The 20,591-nt window shown below is 38.4% G+C and overlaps 1 protein-coding gene across 8 annotated transcripts in view; it reads right to left on the minus strand.

The window, feature by feature from the left end:
* CEP70 (centrosomal protein 70) overlaps window positions 1-18,818 on the minus strand; it is a 62,640-nt gene extending 43,822 nt beyond the window's left edge. For 2 of the 8 annotated variants that reach the window (XM_074312916.1, XM_074312914.1), the window contains exons 1-2: window positions 18,615-18,782; window positions 16,193-16,261 (exon numbers count right to left, since the gene is read on the minus strand). The gene's annotated coding sequence lies outside the window, so the exon portion shown is untranslated. Of the gene's footprint in view, window positions 1-864; window positions 927-16,158; window positions 16,262-18,346; window positions 18,589-18,614 lie in introns of those variants that run through there. The other 6 variants (XM_074312915.1, XM_074312911.1, XM_074312913.1 and 3 more) reach the window with 5 other exon arrangements.
* Between the last annotated feature and the right edge of the window lie 1,773 nt (window positions 18,819-20,591).

Here is a 20,591-nt window from a genome sequence, read left to right on the forward strand (position 1 = left end):
AAAAGGCCTCAAATTATCCCTACAAAAAAAATGTTTCGAGTACAACATCCAGAAAACAGTAAAAGATATACAGGAAACAAGACATAAAGAGAACAGAAGCAATAATCAAAAGAAACTAGAAAGAAAGACTGCTGATATTGTAATTATTAGGCACAGATCATAAAATACCTATGCTAACAACATTCAAAAAAATAGAAGCTTGAAACTTCTGGCAGAGAACTGAATACTAAAACACAGGAAAAAACAGATTTGAAAAAGAAAAAATATTTAAAACAAAAAAATTACAATAACTACAATTAAGATTTTAAATCACAGTCTTAACAGTAGATTAGAAAAAGCAGAAGAGAAAATTAAATGTACTAGAAGGAAAGTTAGAAGAGACTACCCACCTTTTTAGTTCTCTATGTTACATTCAGGAAAAAAACAGAAGAGATCCCCTTCAAAAAGGGAATATAAGCATAACTGGCATCCAAGAAATAGAGAAAAGAATGGAACAGAAGCAAAATTTAAAGAGTAAGAAGTTTTGAGAGCCAGTGAAATATATAAATCCAGAGTCTAGGAGACCAACATAATATTGCACCAGGATAAAGAAAAAAAAAATCACACCTAGACACATTATATTAAAGTACAGAAAAACAAAGACATAGAGAAAATCTTCAAAGTAATTACAGTAAAAAAAGATTATCTTCAAAGCAATGACAGTTGGAATACCAGCTAACTTCTTAGCAGTAACAATAGAAACTAAGAGTTGACTAATCTTCAATGTGCTGAAAGAAAATAATTGCCAATCTAAAATTCTAAACCCAGTAAAAATATCCATTGGTAATAAAGGCAAAATATATTTTTCAAACAAACAATACACACCTCACATATCTGTTCTACTAAAAATTCTAAAGGTACTTCATGCAGAAGATTCCTTGATAGAGCTGTAGAAAGGAATAAAGAGCAAAGAAATGGGGGGCATGTAAACACACATTAACTACATAAAATAGTAAGACCTTGTGACCTTTAAAACATATAACTGAAATGCACAATAACAAAAATATATTAGCTGGGAGTGGGGTAAATGGAGTAACAGCGTTCTAGTTTTATTTATAATCAAGGAGGAGGGTAAAGGTATCTATTAACATCAGGCTTTTGTAAGTTAAGGATGCTTGAGAATTTCAGGAATAACAACTAAAGAATAGAACAAAATGTGTGATTTCCTAAATAATAAAGGGGAGAAAGAAACCATGATGAATAAAAATGAATCCAAAAGAAGAAAAAAATAGAGAACAAAGAAAAAAGTACATAACATAGTAGACTTAAACGTGTATCAGTCATTACATTAAATGTAAATGGATTCAATGCTCCAGTTAAAAGAATGATTGTCAATTTGGATAAAAAAATAATCAAACTATATGTTGTTGAAGAAAAAAAGACATCTAAAATATTAAAATGCCATAAAATATAAACATACAGAATAGTGAAAGAATAAAAAAGGATTGATGGCATGGGGACAGCACAGTTTAACCTCTGAATTCCCACATAAAAACAAAAGTAACTGGGGTGGCCAATTAGCTCAGTTGGTTAGAACACGGTGCTGGTACCATATTTCCCTGAAAATAAGACTGGGTCTTATATTAATTTTTGCTCCAAAAGACGCATTACAGCTTATTTTCAAGGGATGTCTTATTTTTTCATGTACACCAATCTATATTTATTCATGTACAACAATCTACATTTAGTCATTTATTCATGTACAAAAATCTACATTTATTCAAATACAGTCATGTCATCTTCTTCTGGAACATCATCATAACTCGCTAAACCCCAAATTCTGGCTTGAATTTCTTGCAACTCCATTTCCTGCACAATCATTGGCCCCAGTCTCTCATGTCCAGCAATAGAGCTTTCCTTAAATGAGCACTTCCTGTCCAGGTACCCTGCTCGTAGTGTATTGGCAACACAGCTGTAGTGATTTTTATCCCATGAATTCTTCACCCAAGTCATGACCTCTTGCAGGCTAGGCTTCACAAAATTTCCACGCTGGTTACTCTCCATTATATTTTCGATGTCGTCATTGATTGCCATGCACAAATGGTCCTTGAATGGCTTGTTTATTGCAATATCAAGAGCCTAGAGATAGGCAGTCATTCCAGTGGGAATCATTATTTGATCTATTCTTCTCTCTGCAAGGAAGTTCGTCATGTCTTTAGCGCAGTGAGTGCTGGCTGAATCCCAGACTAGTAGACCTCTTTGGACACCTCACAAAACAAGTGGCAGCATTAAATCAACCCACTTCCTTATAACTGCTTGTGTGCAACAGTTTCAAGAACATAAATGCCTGAAACACGTTCAACCTTATCTTTCTTGCCCTTAGTGATGATAAAGATGCGGTTTTCTTTCCATCCAGATGAATTGCCAAAATACAGGTAACACGTGCACTTTTGTAACCAGTGGAGGGAATGTAGATTGATGAGGCACACCTCTGATCAATTGTCGTTTGAGATCCTGGGACCATAAACACTGCAGTTTCATCCATAGCAATCATGTCGTAGAATTGGTATTTAGAAAAGTCGATGCCATCAACAAAAGACTTGAATGCAAGTGCACATTTAATACCTTCAGTATCGTCCAGTTTGAACAACGTTGTCGACCTTAGAGACAGTTCATACTGCTGAAGGGAGCCATCCAGCTAGTGTTGTGATGCTTTGAATTCTTTTGGGGATATTTCTAACTGTGGTGCCACTGCAAGGGCAGGTGCTTGAATATCAGCCCTCTGCACAACCAAAGCCTTTGCTCTCCTGTCAGCAATCCATTCACAGATGATGTCTTCCAGCTCAGGAAATAATGGTTGCCAACCTGATCCACACTTCGCTTCTTAGCATTTCCCTCATCCACTTGTTGACTGACGTTATCGTACTCTGCTCACCATTCTCGGACCATTCGGAGAGCCAACTTCTTCTCTTTGCAGAAAGCCGTAAGATTCTTGCCCCGGGAGTCCTCCACGATTCCTTTCTTGTACTCGACGGAATAGCTCTTTCCTTTTGCACTCCTCTTGTCTGGGGGGTCAAAATATTATTCCCTTTAAATCTACCATTAAATCAAGTGTTAATTGAAGACTTATGAGACAGTAGTGGCAACAAAAATGATGACAGTTAAGAATGATGGTCCACACAAAAGCGACAAAAAATTGCAGGCACCAAAATTCAGAAAGCATTTCTTTATTTCACACGAGTGCATTAAATATGTCCAACACACGACGTATTGAATTGTGAAGATTTCTATTAGACACAATCATGTCCATTCAAGTGCACACGTTATTCATGCGTTGTGTCTGTACTCTGATTGGTCATTCGGCAATAAGTCCTGAGTTCATCTGTTTACATAGGCGTTTACCTCTCGTACAAAGGCTCCCACTTCGGTATTTACAAATACTTAATTACCATTTATATTATCATTTATTTTAAGTATTAATGTCAATAATATAATTTATTTATATTTAATTATATGTTAATATTATTTTATAATTCAATACATCCCTCTTGTGTTGCAACGGATGTACTAAATGCGTCAGTCTGGCTGACTATCTTAACTGGGGCTTATTTTGGGGTAGGGCTCATATTACGAGCATCCTGGAAAATCATGCTAGGGCTTATTTTCCGGTTAGGTCTTATTTTGGGGGAAATACAGTAGCACCAAGGTTGCCGGTTTGATCCCTGCATGGGCCACTGTGAGCTGCGCCCTCTTTAAAAAAAAAACCCAAAAACGGAAGTAACTAGGTAACAAAGACAAAAAAGAACAATATTTATATCAAAACTCAGTGACAAGTTATTACCACAAATATCAATACTGAAGTGGGTGCCTTCAGGACGAATCACTAACAACCAGAAGAAATGCATGGTATCAGCATCTATGCAGGAAGACAGAAAAGCAACACCCAATATCTAACACTTATGAGGACAAGAGGATTCCCAAATCACTGGTATTTGATAATATTCACTATTGCACTAATATGAAAACATCAGGTGAAACTGGAAGGGGTTTTGCCCTCTCTTATCATAAGGAGGAATGTTGGAAATCCTATAACATTCAAAATTGATATAGTAGGGCTCCAGGACCCACAGTAAGAAGAAACTTCTGGGAATGGAATCACAGTTGAGCAAGATAGAGACAAGAGAGGGAAGGGAAAGTCAAGACCAAAATGAGATGGGGAACAGAGCCAGGAAATCTCAGAAAACAAACTACCATATTTTCAAAAACTACACAAAAACAACAGAAGAGGGATGTCTAAGAAGTTAGATGTGCTTTCTGGAATTCTATACCCCCATTGTAGAAGTTCAGGAGGATTCAGGGAAGACAGAAGAGTAAGAGGCACCAGGAATGTGTCTCTCACCTAGACAATAAGTACACTGGCTGAATGTTTTGTGTAACTATTTTGGAACTGGAGTCTATTGAGGCTTTCAAATTCCAGGGAAGGCTTGAATGATAATTTGAGGTAATTTCAGCCATTAACACAGTTAACAACTACTCATTCCCCACCCCCAGACCCACTGCACAGTGTACCAGGAATAGCTTGCACCCAGTTTGTGTAAGTCAGGGTGGACCAAAAATTAAAAATTAAAAAAAAAACAAACCCTGTCCTCCAAATATCAGGGTTCTGTGATGTGATCACTGATTAATGCTTCTGATCTTGGAGGAGAGGACAAAGAAGGAAGAGTGGTTGCTGTACCCACCCCAAAAGGTTGCTCATCCCACTCCAGCTAACGTGATTTTCAGGAGATTAAAAGGGCCATCTTTTTTCTTTTTCTTTTTTTTTATTCCCCTTAATTTTTCCTGTTTTCCCCTTTTGGGAGCCAGACATTAAAGACTCGGACATTTAAAAGTAAATGCATATATGAGGAACAAAACGTCACTGCCTGTGCTCAGGGAAATGTTCAGGCTCAAAAAGACCTGAAAAGACCTTAAGTTTACATCTTAGACTAATCCTCAGGACAGAGACAGCATACGACCATTTAAAAAAATAAAGAATAAACAAAAACAAAACCCGGCAAACCTTGGGGTAGGGGGAGAAGCTGACCTCCAGAGTTACCATATTATTAGATTCAAACGCCCAGTTTCCAACAAAAAAATAACAAGACATACAAAGAACCAAGAAAGTATGGCCTAATGAAAGGAAAAAAAAACAAATCAACAGAAATTGTTCCTGAAAAAGCAAAAAAGATCTGATGGCAGATCTAGTAAAGAAAGACTTTAAAACAACCTCTCAGAGATGCTCATAGAACTAAAGGAAAATGTGAAGAAAATCAAGACAACAATATATGAACAAAATCAAACCATCAACAAAGTGATGGGAAACCTAAAAAGAAGTCCAAAAGAAAGCTGGAGTTAAAAAGTATAACTGAAATGAAAAATTCAAGAGAGGTATTCAAAGGCAGATTTGAGCAGGCAAAAAAAAAAAAAAAAAGAATCAGTAAATTTGAAAACAGGACAATGGAAATTATCAAGTCTAAGGAAGGAAAGAAAAAAATTTAAGGAAAAGTGAACAGTGCCTAAGGACCTGTGGGACATCATCAAGTGGGCCAACATACAAATTATGAGAGTCCCAGAAGAAGAAAATAGAGAGTGGCAGGGAGAATATTTAAAGAAATAATGGCTGAAAACTTCCCAAATCTGTTGAAAGATATGAATATATACATTCAAGAAGCTCACTGAACTCCAAGTAAGATGAAATCAAAGAGACCTACACCAAGAAACATTACAATCAAACTTTTGAAGACAAAGAGAGAATCTTGAAAGCAGCAAGAAGTGACACATCACATACAAAGGATCCTCAATAAGATTATCAACAAATTTCTCATCAGAAACTTTGGATGCCAGAAGGTAATGGGACAATATAGTCAAAGTGCCAGAAGAAAGAAGTCATCAATCAAGAATCCTGTATCTGGTAAAACTGTCCAGAAGTGAGGGAGAAATTAAGATATTCCCAGATAAACAAAAGTTGAAGGAATTTATTACCATTAGACCTGCCCAGCAAGAAATGCTAAAGGGAATCCTGCAGGTTGAAATGAAAGGACACTAGACGGTAACACAAAGCCATTATGAAAAAATAAATATCTCAGTAAAAGTAAATGGCATGGTAAATAACATGGGAAATTGTAAAAGCTAGTATTATTATAAGTGAAGTTTGTAACTCCACTTTTTCTTTTCTACATTTAAGAGGCAGGTAAATTTTTTAAAATAACAGTCTAGAAGCTAATATTGTAATTCTGGTTTATAATGTCACATCTCATTTTCTACATAATTTAAGAGACTAATGCATTTAAAAGAATTAGTTTATATTTTAGTGCACATATGTATAAAAATATAATTGTGTGACACAAACAACTGAAAGAGGGGATGGAACTGTAAAGGGGAAGTTTTTGTATGTCACTTAAGTTATAAGCTGTTAATTCAAATTAGAGTGCTATAACTTTAGGATGTTAAATGTAATCCTCATGATAACCACAAAGAAAAAAGTTATGGAATATATACAAAAAGAAACTATAAAGGAATTTAAACATTTTACTACAGAAAAATCAAATAAATGCAAAAGAAGACAGTGATACAGGAAGTGAGGAACAAAAACAGGGTATGAAAAACAAATAGCAAATGACAGAAAGAATTCCCTACCTACCAGTAATTACTTTAAATGTAAATAGATCAGTAATTACTTTATAAATGTCAACAGATTGGCAGAATGAATTTAAAAATATGATCCAACTATATGCTGTTTAAAACAGATTCACTTGAGATCAAAAGACACAAAGGGGTTGAAAGTAAAAGGATGGTAAAAAATATTCATGGATATAATCAATGGAGAGAAAGTGTGGCTATATTAACATAAGAAAAAATATAGTTTAATGAAAAGGTTATAAGATTCAAAAAGGACATTACATATTAATAAGAGGTCCAATACAACAAGAGGATATTACAATTATAAACTTTTATGCACTTGATAATAGACCATCAAAACCTCTGAAACAAAAGTTGACAATATAAGGAAGAATTCTACAATAAAGTTGGAGACTCTAATATCCACTCTCAATAAGGGATAGAACAAGCAGACTGAAGATAAGTAATGAAACAGAGGACTTAACACTATAAACCAACCAGATCTAACAGATTTATAAAGAACACTCTACCCAACAAAATACACAGTCTTCTCAAGGGCACATGGGACATTTTCCATGACAGACCATATATTAAGCCACAAATTAAGTCACAAAAGATATCAAAGTATATTCTCTGACCACAGCGAGAAAAAGGTAGAAATCAGTAACAGAAGTAAAACTGGAAAACTCATAAATTTATGGAAATTAAACAATACATTTTTAAACAACCAACGGATCAAAGAAGAAATCGCATGGGAAATTAGAAAATACTTACTGATTAATGAAAATGAAAACACAGCATACTAAAACTTATGGTAGGAAATTTATAGTTATAAACATTTACATTTAAAAAACAATAAAGATCTCAAAGTAACAACCTAGCTTTACAACTTAAGGAATTAGAAGAACAACACACTAAACCCAAAGCTAGCAAAAAAAAAAAAGAAAGAAAGAAAGAAATAATAAAAATTAGAGCAGAGATAAAAGAAATAAAGGATAGAAAACCAATAGAGAAAAATCAATGAAATTAAAAGTTAGCTATTTGAAAAGATTAACAAAATTGACAAACCTTTATCTAGGTGGACAGACAAAAAAAGAGAAGACTAAAATCAGAAATGAAAGAGATGACATTACTACCAATTCATTACTATACAGAAATGAAAAGTAAAAGAGAGTACTATAAACAACGGTATGCCAAAAAATTAGATAACTAAGATGAAATGAACAAATTCCTAGAACACAAAACCAACCAAGACTAAATCACAAAGAAATAAAAAATCTGAATAGACCTGTATCTGGTAAGGAGACTCAATCAGTAATCAAAGCTCTCCCGACAAAGAAAAAGCCTTGGACTTGGTGGCCTCACTGAGGAATTCTAACAAACACTTAAAGAACTAACAAAATTTCTCAAAATTTTCCAAAAAAAATTGAAGAGAAGGAAAGATTTCCTAACTCATTTTGGGAGTAAGTAGTTTTCTTGTATTGTCTTTGTCAGAAGTCAGACAAAGACAATACAAGAAAACTAATGACCAATATATTCCTTAAAGAATACTGATGCAAAAATCCTCCATAAAATACTAGTAAACCAAATTCCGCAGCATATTAAAAGGATTATACACCATACACCATGATCATGTAAGAATTATTACTGGAATGCAAGGATAGTTCAACATATGAAAAATGATCAATATAATACACTGAATTAATGAAATAAAAACAAAACACATGATTATCTCAATTGATGCAGAAAAGGCATTTGACAAAATCCAACATCCTTTCGTGATAAAAACATTCAACAAACTAGGAATATGAGGAAACTACCTCAACATAGCAAAAGCTATATATGAAAAACCCACAGCGAACATCATATTCAATGGTGAAAGACTAAAAGCTTTTCCTCTAAAATCAAGAATAAGGCAAAGATGTCCACATTTGCCACTTCTATTCCAGCCTAAGTTCTAACCAAAGCAATTAAGTGAGAAAGAGAAATAAAAGGCATCCAAATTGGGAAGGAAGAAGTAAAATTATCTTTGTTTGCAGATGATACGATCATATATGCAGAAAACCCTAAAGATTATACACACATTCATTCACACACACACACACACACACACACACACACACACGTTAAATAATTCATCAAAACAGCAGTAATCAAAGTCAACACACAAATACCAACTGCATTTCTATACACTGACAATAAAAATCCAAAAACAAAATTAAGAAAATTCCATTTATAATAGCATCAAAAAGAATAAAATAGTTAGGAATCAACTTAACCAAGGAGGTGAAAGAATTATACAATGAAAATTACAGTAGTCCCCACTCATCTGCTGGGGTTACATTCCAAGATCCCCAGTGGATATCTGCAACTATGCATAGTACTGAATCCTACATATACTGTTTTTCATATACATACATACCTATGATAAAGTTTAAGCTATAAATTAGCCACAGTAAGAGATTAACAACGATAAAACAATTTTAACAATATACTGTAAAATTGGAAAGCCAAATGCAAAAGAATGAAACTAATTTGTCACCATATACAAAAATTAACTCAAAGTAGATCCAAGACCTAAATATAAGACCTGAAACAATAAAATTCATAGAAGACAACATAAGTACCAAACTTATAGACTTTGGTCTTAGAAAGGATTTTCTGACTTTGAACACAAAGGCAAAGGAAATAAAAGCAAAAATAAATGAACGGGACTAATCAAACTGAAAAGCTTCTGCACAGCATAAGAAACCATCAACAAAACAAAAAGGGAGAAGATATTTGCAAATGTCACCTCCGATAAGGGGCTGATATCCAAAATACATAAAGAACTCATACAACTCAACAACAAAAAAAGACAAACAATCCAATTTGGAAAATGGACAAAGGACCTGAACAGACACTTCCTCCAAGAAGATATACAAACGGCCAACAGATATATGAAAAGATGCTCAACTTCACTAGTTATTAGGGAAATGCAAATCAAAACCACAATGAGATATCACCTCACACCTGTTAGAATGGCTATTATCAACAGGACAAGTACTAACAAGTGTTGGAGAGGGTGTGGGAAAAAGGAACCCTCACACACTGCTGGTGGGAATGTAAATTGGTACAGCCACTATGGAAAACAGTATGGTGGTTCCTCAAAAAATTAAGAATAGGGGCGGCCGGATTACTCAGTTGGTTAGAGCGCAAACTCTGAACAACAGGATTGCCAGTTTGATTCCCACATGGGCCAGTGAGCTGCGTCCTCCACAACTAGATTGAAGACAACTAACTGCCGCTGAGCTTCCGGAGGGGCGGCCGGATGGCTCAAATGGTTAGAGCGCGAGCTCTCAACAACAAGGTTGCCGGTGCAACTCCCGCATGGGATGGTGGGCTGTGCCCCCTGCAACTAAAGACTGAAAACGACGACTGAACTTAGAGCTGAGCTGCGCCCTCCACAACTAGATTAAAGGACAGCGACTTGGAGCTGATGGGCCCTGGAGAAACACACTGTTTCCCAATATCCCCCAATTTTAAAAAAGTTAAGAATAAAATTACTATATGACCCAGCAATCTCTCTTCTGTGTACGCACCCCAAAAATCTGAAAACATTTATCAGTAAAGATATATGTACCCCTATGTTCATTGCAGGATTATTCATGGTTGCCAAGACATGGAAACAAACAAAGTGTCCTTCAATAGATGTTTGGATAAAGAAGACATGATACACACACACACACACACACACAGGAATATCACTTAGCCACAAGAAAAAATACTGCTATTTGCAACAACATGGATGGATCTTGAGAATATTTTGCTAAGCGAAATAAGTCAGATGGAAAAAGTTGAGAACCATATGACTTCACTCATATGGGGTATATAAAAGTGAAAGCAACAATTCAACAAGACAAAAACTCATAGACACAGACAACGATACACAATGGTTATCAGAAGAGAAAGTGGGGAGAGGAGAGGTTAAAAAAAAAGGGTAAAGGGGATCAAATATATGGTGATGGAAGGAGATCTGACTTGGGATGGTGAACATATGATACAACATACACACGATGTATTATAGAATTGTACACTTTAAACCTATATAATTTTATTAACCAATGTCACTTCAATAAATTTAGTTAAAAAACAAAAAGGGAAATAAGGAGGAAAAAACAATATACTGTAATAAAAGTTATGTGAATGTGGTCTCTCTCTCTTAAAATATCTTGTGCTGTATTCACCCTTCCTTTTGGGATAATGTGAGATGACATAATACCTATATGATGATATGAAGTGAGGTGAATGACATAGGCAGTGAGACACAGCATTCATCAGGCTATTATAAGGGTTATTTGAACACAAATACTGTGATACTGCAACAGTCGATCTGATAACCAAGAGGGCTACTATTGGGAGGGTAGCATATACAGTGTGGATACACTGGAAAAAGAGATGATTCACATTCCCAAGTGGAACAGAGCATTGTGAGAGTTCATCATGCTACTCAAAATGGTGCACAATTTAAAACTTATGAATTGTTTATTTATAAAATTTTCCATTTAATATTTTCGAACCACAGTTGATCATGGGTAACTGAAACTGTAGAAAGCAAAAACTATGGGTAGAGGGGACTGCTGTACAAAATATTGCTCAAAGAAATTAAAAAGACGTTAATAAAGGGTAACACATCCTATGTTCATGGATTGGAAGACTTAATTATTATGATGTCAATACTACCCAAAGCAATCTACAGATTCAATGCAATCCATATCAAAATCCCAGTGAAGTTTTTTGCAGAAATGAAAAGCCCATCATAAAATACATAGGGAATCTCAAGAGATCCCAAATAGCGGAGACAATCTTGAAAAAGAAGAACAAAGCTAGAGGACACACACTTTCTGATGTAAAACTCATTGCAAAGCTACAGAAATCAAAACAGTGTGGTACTGGCATAAAGACAGACATATAGACCAATGACATAGAATAGAGCCGAGAAATAATTCCCTACATACTTGGTGTGATCAAACAATATGGCTAATGTTTAGATTTTTAAAAAAATTATTACAGTGAAAGACACATTGCCATTAAACCCCTTCAAAATACTCCCCTCTCTTTGAACACACTTATCCCATTGTTCTTGCCACTTTCTGAAGCAGTTCTGAAAGTCCTCTTTCATGTCTTTAGTTGTGCTGTTGTGGCTGCCTCGATGTCCTGAATCAATTCAAAACATTTACCTTTCATGGTCATTTTGACTTTGGGGAAGAGCCAGAAACTGCATGGTGCCAGATCTGGTGAATAAACTGGATGAGGACACACTGTAATGTTTTTGACAGAAATTGCCATATACCAGAAGTGATATGTGACATAGAGCGTTGTCATGAGAGGATGAAACCATTCACCCATTTCTCAGGCTATTTTCTACACACATCGTTTCTTAAACACTCTAATAAGCCCTTATAATATTCAGAGTTCACTGCAGTGTTCCTGAGTAAAAAATTGCACAATTCCATTAAGGTCAAAAAACACAATTAACATCACCTGGATGTTATATCGCCATTGACATGCTTTTTTTCCATACAAGAACTGGGTGACTTCTATTGAGAACTCTGAACCTTGGGCTCAGAATCATAACCATAGACCCAAGTTTCATCTCCCGAGATGACATGTCTTAAAAAGCTGGACTCTGAAGCGGCATGATGGTGCAACTCCAACAAAACTGACAAATGCTGCTGCTTTTATTTGACAGTCAAAACACGTGGAACAAATTTCCCATTCACTTGCCTTATGTTCAAATCTGTTGTTAAGGAGCGCTGGTTAGACCAGTTGATTAGAGCATGGGGCTCTTAAAAACAAGATTGCCGGTTCAATCCCCATGTGGGCCACTGTGAGCTACCCCCTCCACAATTAGATTGAAACAACTACTTGACTTGGAGCTGATGGGTCCTAGAAAAACACACATAAAGTAAATAAAAGTGTGTGTTTTTTTTAATCTATTGTTAAAGTGCTTTGGATGGAACCATCAGAGATGTTCAAATCTTCAAAAATTTCCCTAATAGTCAATTACCCATTTGATAGAATCATTTTGCTTATTCTTTCAACATTCTCTTGGGTTTTTTGATGTTGAAGGATGTCCTGATCTCTCTGGGTTTTCAATCGATTCACAACCATTATGAAATCGCTTGAACCACTTGTAGACTATCTTTGTGGTCACTGCAGCATCACAATAAACTAATTTTACCATTTCATGTGTTTCTTTAGCACTTTTTTGCCGTTTGAAACAAAATTTCATGGTAATGCATTATTCGTGATCCATGATTTTATGGCACACTTTAAAACACACCTTCTTTCAATTGTAGCTCACACCTGACTGACTGCACCAAACAAGTTGAAACTTGTCACTAAGTTTCAACGTGCCACTTCCCGTATTTGAATATCCTACCTTTCCATTGGATGGCACTCGGCAGCAGCATTCACCGTATTTTATCACACTACGTACCTATTAAACTAAGAATAAATGATGGCTGAGAGAGAAAAATAATATGAAATAACTACATGCTCTGACAATGAAGATAAAATACAATTATTTTTTAAAAAAGAAAAAAGGAGAGAACAGGAAGAATGTAAGCACAAGAAAAGTTTGTTTTCAGTAATCATATTGGTGATGATATCAGTGATATAATTCTGACACTGTTGTGTGTATAAAATGAGATGAAACAAAAGAGTAATTACAGGACATTTTATTAATAATTCTATTACCTCCTATGTTCTCAAGAACCAGTATTCCTTCTAAGGAAAAAAGGGCTACAGATATAATAGAGAAATTAAGTAATAAGCTCTATAGTCTCGGTTTGAATTGGAAATATTCATATGAACTCATGAGATAATTTATCTTTAATTTGTGTGTCTACAGATAGATGATAGATTTAGGTATCCTAGCTCTGCCTACTGAAAAGCCTCAAATAGTGACTGACCCAGGATCGCTAGCATACAGACTATGATCTTAAATGCTATCTCCCTCTTAAAGAAACCAGAGTTTCTTAAAGAAATGGAAGATTTCAGATTGTGGACAGAACTTTCAAGATATCAGATAATAAGGAACCTATCAAAGACTAGTAGGGTCATATCAAAAGGATAGGCTTGGATAGGCTCCCAGGCCAAAGATGATACAACATGAATCTAAATAATGATAATAATTGCAATAAACAGAGACCCTTCAAATATGTTTAAATTCATGACCTTATACTGATATTAGATTTTAATTGTCTTCAGAAAATAAGGAACCAATTTATCTTGAAAACTGGCAAATAAATGGTACAAATCAAGCATTTATGCCGTCTTTCCTAAAGGAATGATACTGCTGCCTATCCAAATGGTATATAAAGCACTAGTATTCCAACCAATAAGTGAAAAAGACATGATAGAGTTACAATACCTCTACTTTGCAGCCTTCAATGAATAGATGCAGGCATCAGGTAGCAACAGATACTGAGACCAGGAAGAGAGAGACGACGACACATTATACACCTCCTATGGTCTTGCCAACCACTACATAGAGAATTGCCAAAGGGATTGAATCTGAGTCGGATCCAGTCTGGAATCCAGCTCCCAATGTGCAGGAATTACTCAAGGCAGAAGAACATATTGAACTGTACATGATGATACAATCAGCAAAACCCAGACTGTAGGATATACAGGCCGAATGAGCCAGGTTCCGAATCATATAAATTATAAGGAAAAGAAAGGAAGAGAGAGAAAACGTACAGATTAAAGGAGTTTTTAAAAAAAAATTTTAATGGGTAAAAACCACTTTATAGTGTCTAGAAACATGCCTTTACGAAAAAGCTTTTTTCAAAACACAACTTCTGACTTCTGATTACTACAGAAGTCAGAAGAATGGCTGCTAATGGGAGGACATAAGTAGTTGTGATTGGAATGGGGCAATGGAGCAGCTCTGGCATGGCTAGTATGGTTCTATACCCTGATTGAGTGGTATTATCTTTTAATAATTCACTAAGCTATTCATTTGGTATGTGTGTTCTCTTCTGTTTGATTTCATAATAAAAATTCATTTTATAATAAAAAAGATTTTCTTAAATAACAAAAGTAAAGGAAATATTAACCAAAACAAAGCTGGTACAGCTAGCTCTGGGGCCAGACTGCCTGGGTTCAAATTGTGAATTCTGCCACACAGCCAGAAAAGTACTGTCTCTGTGTCTCAATGTCCTCATCGTAAAATGAGGATAATAAAAGTATATAGCTCACAGGGCTGTTGTGAAGACTAGGAGAGTTAATATACAGGCATACCTCAGAGCTATTGCCGGTTTGGTTCCAGATAATGGCAATAAAGAAAGTCACACCAATTTTTTGGTTTCCCAGTGCATATAAAAGTTATGTTTACACTATACTGTAGCCTATTAAATGTGCAATAGCATCATGTCTAAAAAACAATGTGCTAGGTCTCTGAATGTTAGAGACCTTGACTTAATGTTAGGCCTCTGAATGTTAGGTCTCAGAGACCTCGACTTACAGACAGAACCATGTCTGCAAGAAAACAAAATGTTTGTTGGCCTGCACCTGCAGACAGAGCCAAACTGGTAATAACAGAAAACGGCACAAAACAGCTACTGGCTCGCAGGCAGTCAACATTTTCTGTTCAAACAATGTTACCCTGTCAGCACAGCCCCTATATAAAATCCTCCTCACCCCCTCCTTCGGGGCTGCAAGACTCCTATAGGCTTGCAGCCTGTAATGTAGCTGTCTTTGTTCAGTCTGATATACTTTTCTCTCTTACAATAAAAACTTCTTTAACTTGCCTGACCATGTGCTTTCCTTTACTGGCTGACCTATCACAATGCACATACTTTAATTAAAAAATACTTTATTGCTAAAAAATTGCTAACCATGTGAGCCTTCAGCAAGTCATAAACATTTTGCAGGCAGAGGGTCTAACCTTCAATTTGTAAAAACACAATTATCTGCAAAGTGTAATAAAGCAAAGCACAATGAGGTAGGCCTATAAAAAGGAAATAGAACAGTGTCTGGCACACAGCAGGACAGAGGAGGTGATTTTAGAGTTTGACCAGCAAGCTTTGTTATCTTAAATAATTCCTTAACCTCTCTGGGCTTCATTTTTTTTTTTTTTTAATTTTTATTGGGGACTATTGGGGAACAGTGTGTTTTTCCAGGACCCATCAGCTCCAAGTCAAGTCACTGTTCTCAGTCTGGTTGTGGGGAGCACAGCTCAGCTGCAAGTCAAGTCATTGTTTTCAATCTAGTTGTGGAGGGCACAACTCACTGGCCCATGTGGGAATCGAACCGACGACCTTGGTGTTATGAGCACTGCGCACTAACCAACTGAGTAAACTGACTGCTCCGGCTTCAGTTTCTTTAACTGAAATCAAAATATCTATTTGAAAGGATTACCAAGAGGTCAAAAGGAAACACATGTAATGTACCTAGTATAGTGGTCAATAAATAATAAATCCTTTCCATGGCCTCCCAACATCTAGAGAGAGTCATCCGTCACATTAGACATACCTCAGTCATAGCACATTCCTCTTGCACTTTTTACCTGGTCACTCCAGTTGATCTCAGTTAAATGATCACCCAGTAAGTCTCAGGTCCGAAACTGGATCTTCATCTAGGTTTCAAAAAAAATAAATGGACCAAAATCTTAAAATGTTCAACCTCATAGTAAGAATGGTCTTGTGTTATTCCTAGAGCAGGCATCCGTGGTAAACACCGATCTGAAGCTGGACCAACTGAAGCTAATGGACCCCAATGCTCAACACCATGTGCCTTCTCTCTTCTCCTTTCCCCATAACTTTCCTCTCCCTGCTGGCAGTCCAAATCTATCATCATCTAACATCAAGTCTGACTTCTGGCTTCAAAGGTAGAATATTCTTATTTGCAAGGGTACTAAAAAGCAGCACTCTCAGAGAGATAAATACCACTGAACACAAAAGGCAAAGGCAGGAAGAAAACTATCTCCTCAATTCTACCTATGACCAAGTCCTCCTTTTTAGAGGTCCATGCTGTAAAATTCATGTGCCAATAGTATCTAGCTGCCTTTCCCACTCAAACTGTGACAGGACACAGATGGAACTTTGAGTCATCAGAAGAGCCCAAAAGTTTACCAAGGCCAAAATAGAAACTGTAGCTTTAAGGAGTGTCATAACATACCTAAAGTAAGACTGTGGGAATGGGAGTTGCAGGGTAGGAGTTGATTTGTTCAAAGCATAGAAAGCCAAGTGCCAAGAAGCAAAACACAGCTATATCTTCCAGCATTGTGCAGGTTCCCCAAGAGCCCTTTGGTAACTTACTCTTTACAGGTCTCAAGTCCCTGTAACTGCACCCTTCGTTAAAATGTAATTATTTTTCACCACTTTTTGGGCAGGAAAGCTGGAAATAAACCGCCCATGGCGAGTGTCACACGTGGTGTCATGTGGGGTCTCTGGTCCCGCTCCCCGCATAAAAATGCAGGATATGGTGAGGCCAAAAAGGAACACCAACAGAGCCATCGATAGGGGAGTCATACCACTATATTCTCGCTGGCAGCTGGGTTGGACACACAGGAAACAGGAGCCACACGATCTGCAACCTGCGGTCCGCGTCTCTGCCAACCAACAAACCCCACTTGCTAGCTGCAATCCGCGCTTGCTAGCTCAGCCACCATCCGCTGTTAGCGTAGCCACGGCAGTTATATTAGTGGCCAATGGCTCACTGGTTACAGCTGATGGCCAACTGGCCACAGCTGATGGCCATCCGATCATAGTTGATGGACATTTACTACCTGAGCCAGCACCTTTCCACATGAGGCCGAGAGCCTGGAAACTGCACTCCTGGCTCTGTCCCCACAGCGAGTAACTATTTTTCAAGTGACTCACATTAAAATCTGTAATTAGCTTTCTCAAAAGCATTTCCCATTATGGCAATAAATGGTACAGGCAATGTTTTCAAAGTCTCTGTCAATTAAATGCAAAAGCTCTATTCCAAAAATGTATTAACATGCTGTTTAATAAGAAGACTCATGTTCCTAAAAAGAATTGAGTCCACCACAGATAAAGGAATGGAGTTAGGACTGGATATCATCTCGACCAAATCATTCTGCCCCAGAAGAGGTTACATAAAGGGACAGAATTCTCCTCTCCCCGCTTTGAAGCAGAAGCTGAGGCAAAGCTTTACTAGGCCACCTCTTCCCCAAGTTGGGGTGGGGTAGGCCAGGGTCTACTAAGCAATACTGAAAGTAAAAAACAACTCGTGTAGAGAATTGAAACCAATATGGGCTAGTATCTGCACCGTGTTTAATATTATTACAGTTAGAAAATAAAGTGGTAGTAGAAACCCTTTCGGACTGGTCTCTATGTTACGGGTCTCTCAGCCTTCCGACATTTCCACCTTATCGATTTTCTCAATAGAATCAAATTAGACTGCATCAAGTCAGAAGCCTCCGGAATCCAGAATGAACCTAATAAACCGGAGAAAGAATACTCACCTACCCCTTTGCACATACCCTCCCAGCTTTTGCTCCAAGTCTTCACTAGCCAAGCAACCTTCTCAGACTCCTTGACCCAGAAAAGTGGGGCGGGTCAGACCTGACCAACTCTCTCGGATCGAGTAATTACCTACAATTTATCCAGAATCCAGTCTACACCACGTATCATTCTAAGCTTTACATTTATTGTCCCACTTAACCTTCTCCACCACCGTGCAAGGCAAGAATTACCAGCTGTATTACATAAATGAAGCAACTGAGGCGCTGAGACGTTACATGAGAAGCCCAAGATCACAAAGGGCGGAGAGCCAGGACTCGAACCAGGTTTGTCAGGTCCCCAATCGTAAGACTGGAAGCGAACCCGTCCCAAGCGGCTCCTCTCTGGAGTCCCCGACAAGGGTCAGTTTGACCACTCGCAGGGCCCAGGTGAAGCCAATTCCGGGGATGCTTCAGGTAGGGGCTCTGGCCGATGCCTCTGTGAACCTGGAGCGCCACTCACCTTCTTCAGCCGCCTCCCCCCACCAGCAGCGCGCCCAGCCCGGCCGGCTCCACCGCCTTTGCCCCGCCTCCGCGACCGTTACCGCGGTGTGGGAGCCAGGCCTATGGAGCCCGAGCTCGTCAAAGAACCGCCCTCTGCTCCGCCGCCGAACGCCGGGATTTTTCACCGGCCGCCCGGGGAGGCTGGGTCAGCCCCGCGCCCTCTGGTTGGCTCCGCTGTTGGGGGCGGGGCTCACTCTTAACGATGACGCGAGAGGCTGTGCCTCGTTTGCCGTCTGCGTCTGCGTACTCCTAGCACACTTGTTACAAGCTCTTGCTTCTCAGGGGTTCGTATCACTTGGCTGGAGCATCAGTTGCCAGAAGAATTCAGAAATACACTTTTGAGGAGGTGAGGGGAGTGAGGCCCGGGCCTCCTGGCCAGCGCAGGCTGCCCTCCACACAAATGCACATGCCATGACTGCGAGCTCTTACTGCAGGACAGGTCAGCCTGTTCTTTAAGTTCCAGACCTAGCGGAGCACTGCAGCGCCTGGCATTTGGAGGACCTCAATAAGGGTTTGTTGACATTTTATTCTTCCATTCAGCATTTTCCAAATTATGCAAAGTGTCAAACCCTACATCGGGCTCCAAAAATGCAGAGGTGGCTGACGATGTGATCAAAGTCTAGTTAGGGAGATAGGTATACACTTTGAAATTAAGATACAGTGTGATATGATCAGAAAAGGGTGCTGTGGGGACAGAGCCAGGAGTGCAGTTTCCAGGCTCTCGGCCACACGTGGAAAGGTGCTGGCTCAGGTAGTAAATGGCCATCAACTGTAATTGGATGGCCATCAGCTGTAGCTAGTTGGCCGTCAGCTGTAACCAGTGAGCCATTGGCCACTAATATAACTGCTATGGCTACGCTAACAAAAGATGGGGGCTAGCAAGAGGATGGTGGCTGACACAGATTGCAGTTAGCACGGTGGATTGCAGTTAGCAAGGGGTTGGTTGGCAGGCAGAAAAGCGGACAGCAGGTCACACGTGTGAATCCAGCCTCCAGTGAGACTACAGTGGTATGACTCCCCTACCTATGGCTCCGTGGGTGTTCCTTTTTGTCCGAGCCACACCCTGCTTTCTTATGTGGGAAGCGGGAGCTGAGGCCACGCAGGCCGCCCTGTGTGACAGTATTATAATTACGCCTGGGACCCTTTGATACAGCTCATATCTGCCCTCCCCAAAAATCTAACTCCCAAAGCATTTACAAATATAATAACTAAGAAAGCTGAGTGTGGGGCCGGCCTGGTGGCTCAGGCGGTTAAAGCTCCATGCTCCTACCTCCGAAGGCTGCCAGTTCGATTCCCACATGGACCAGTGGGCTCTCAACCACAAGGTTGCCGGCTCACCTCCCGCAAGGGATGGTGGGCTGTGCCCCCTGCAACTAGAAAAAATGGCAACTGGACCTGGAGCTGAGCTGCGCCCTCCACAACTAAGATTGAAAGGACAACAACTTGACTTGGGAAAAAAAAAGGCCTGGAAGTACACACTGTTCCCCAATAAAGTCCTGTTCCCCTTCCCCAATAAAATCTTTAAAAAAAAAAAAAAAAAGAGAGAGAGAGAGAGAGAGAAAAGAAAACTGAGTGTGTTGCATCATTGGAGAGGCAGAGGAGGAAAGCTTTAGGAAGTATGCTAAGCTGGGATTTTATCCAGGAGGTGATAAAGGAACTATAGGCAAGTTTTCAAAGGGCGCATAAAATGGAAAGGTTTTTGTTTGGGTGTCTTCAAGCCTAATTTTCTTGCATCCTTATATATAGGTAAAAACTGTTCAGTCTACAAATATGATCACTGCTTTGTTTTTTCTACAAAAGGAAATCAATTCAATCAGCTCTATTTTTCAGTTCAACAAGTTGAGGATATACAAATAGGGTCCTTGCCCACCATTTTCAAAAACTCGTAGGGGATTAAGTGATCCAAAAATTCCTAAGGGAAAATCCAACTTCCATA

The sequence above is a fragment of the Rhinolophus sinicus genome, linkage group LG10 (assembly GCF_036562045.2).
Source record: "Rhinolophus sinicus isolate RSC01 linkage group LG10, ASM3656204v1, whole genome shotgun sequence".
Taxonomy (NCBI): domain Eukaryota; kingdom Metazoa; phylum Chordata; class Mammalia; order Chiroptera; family Rhinolophidae; genus Rhinolophus; species Rhinolophus sinicus.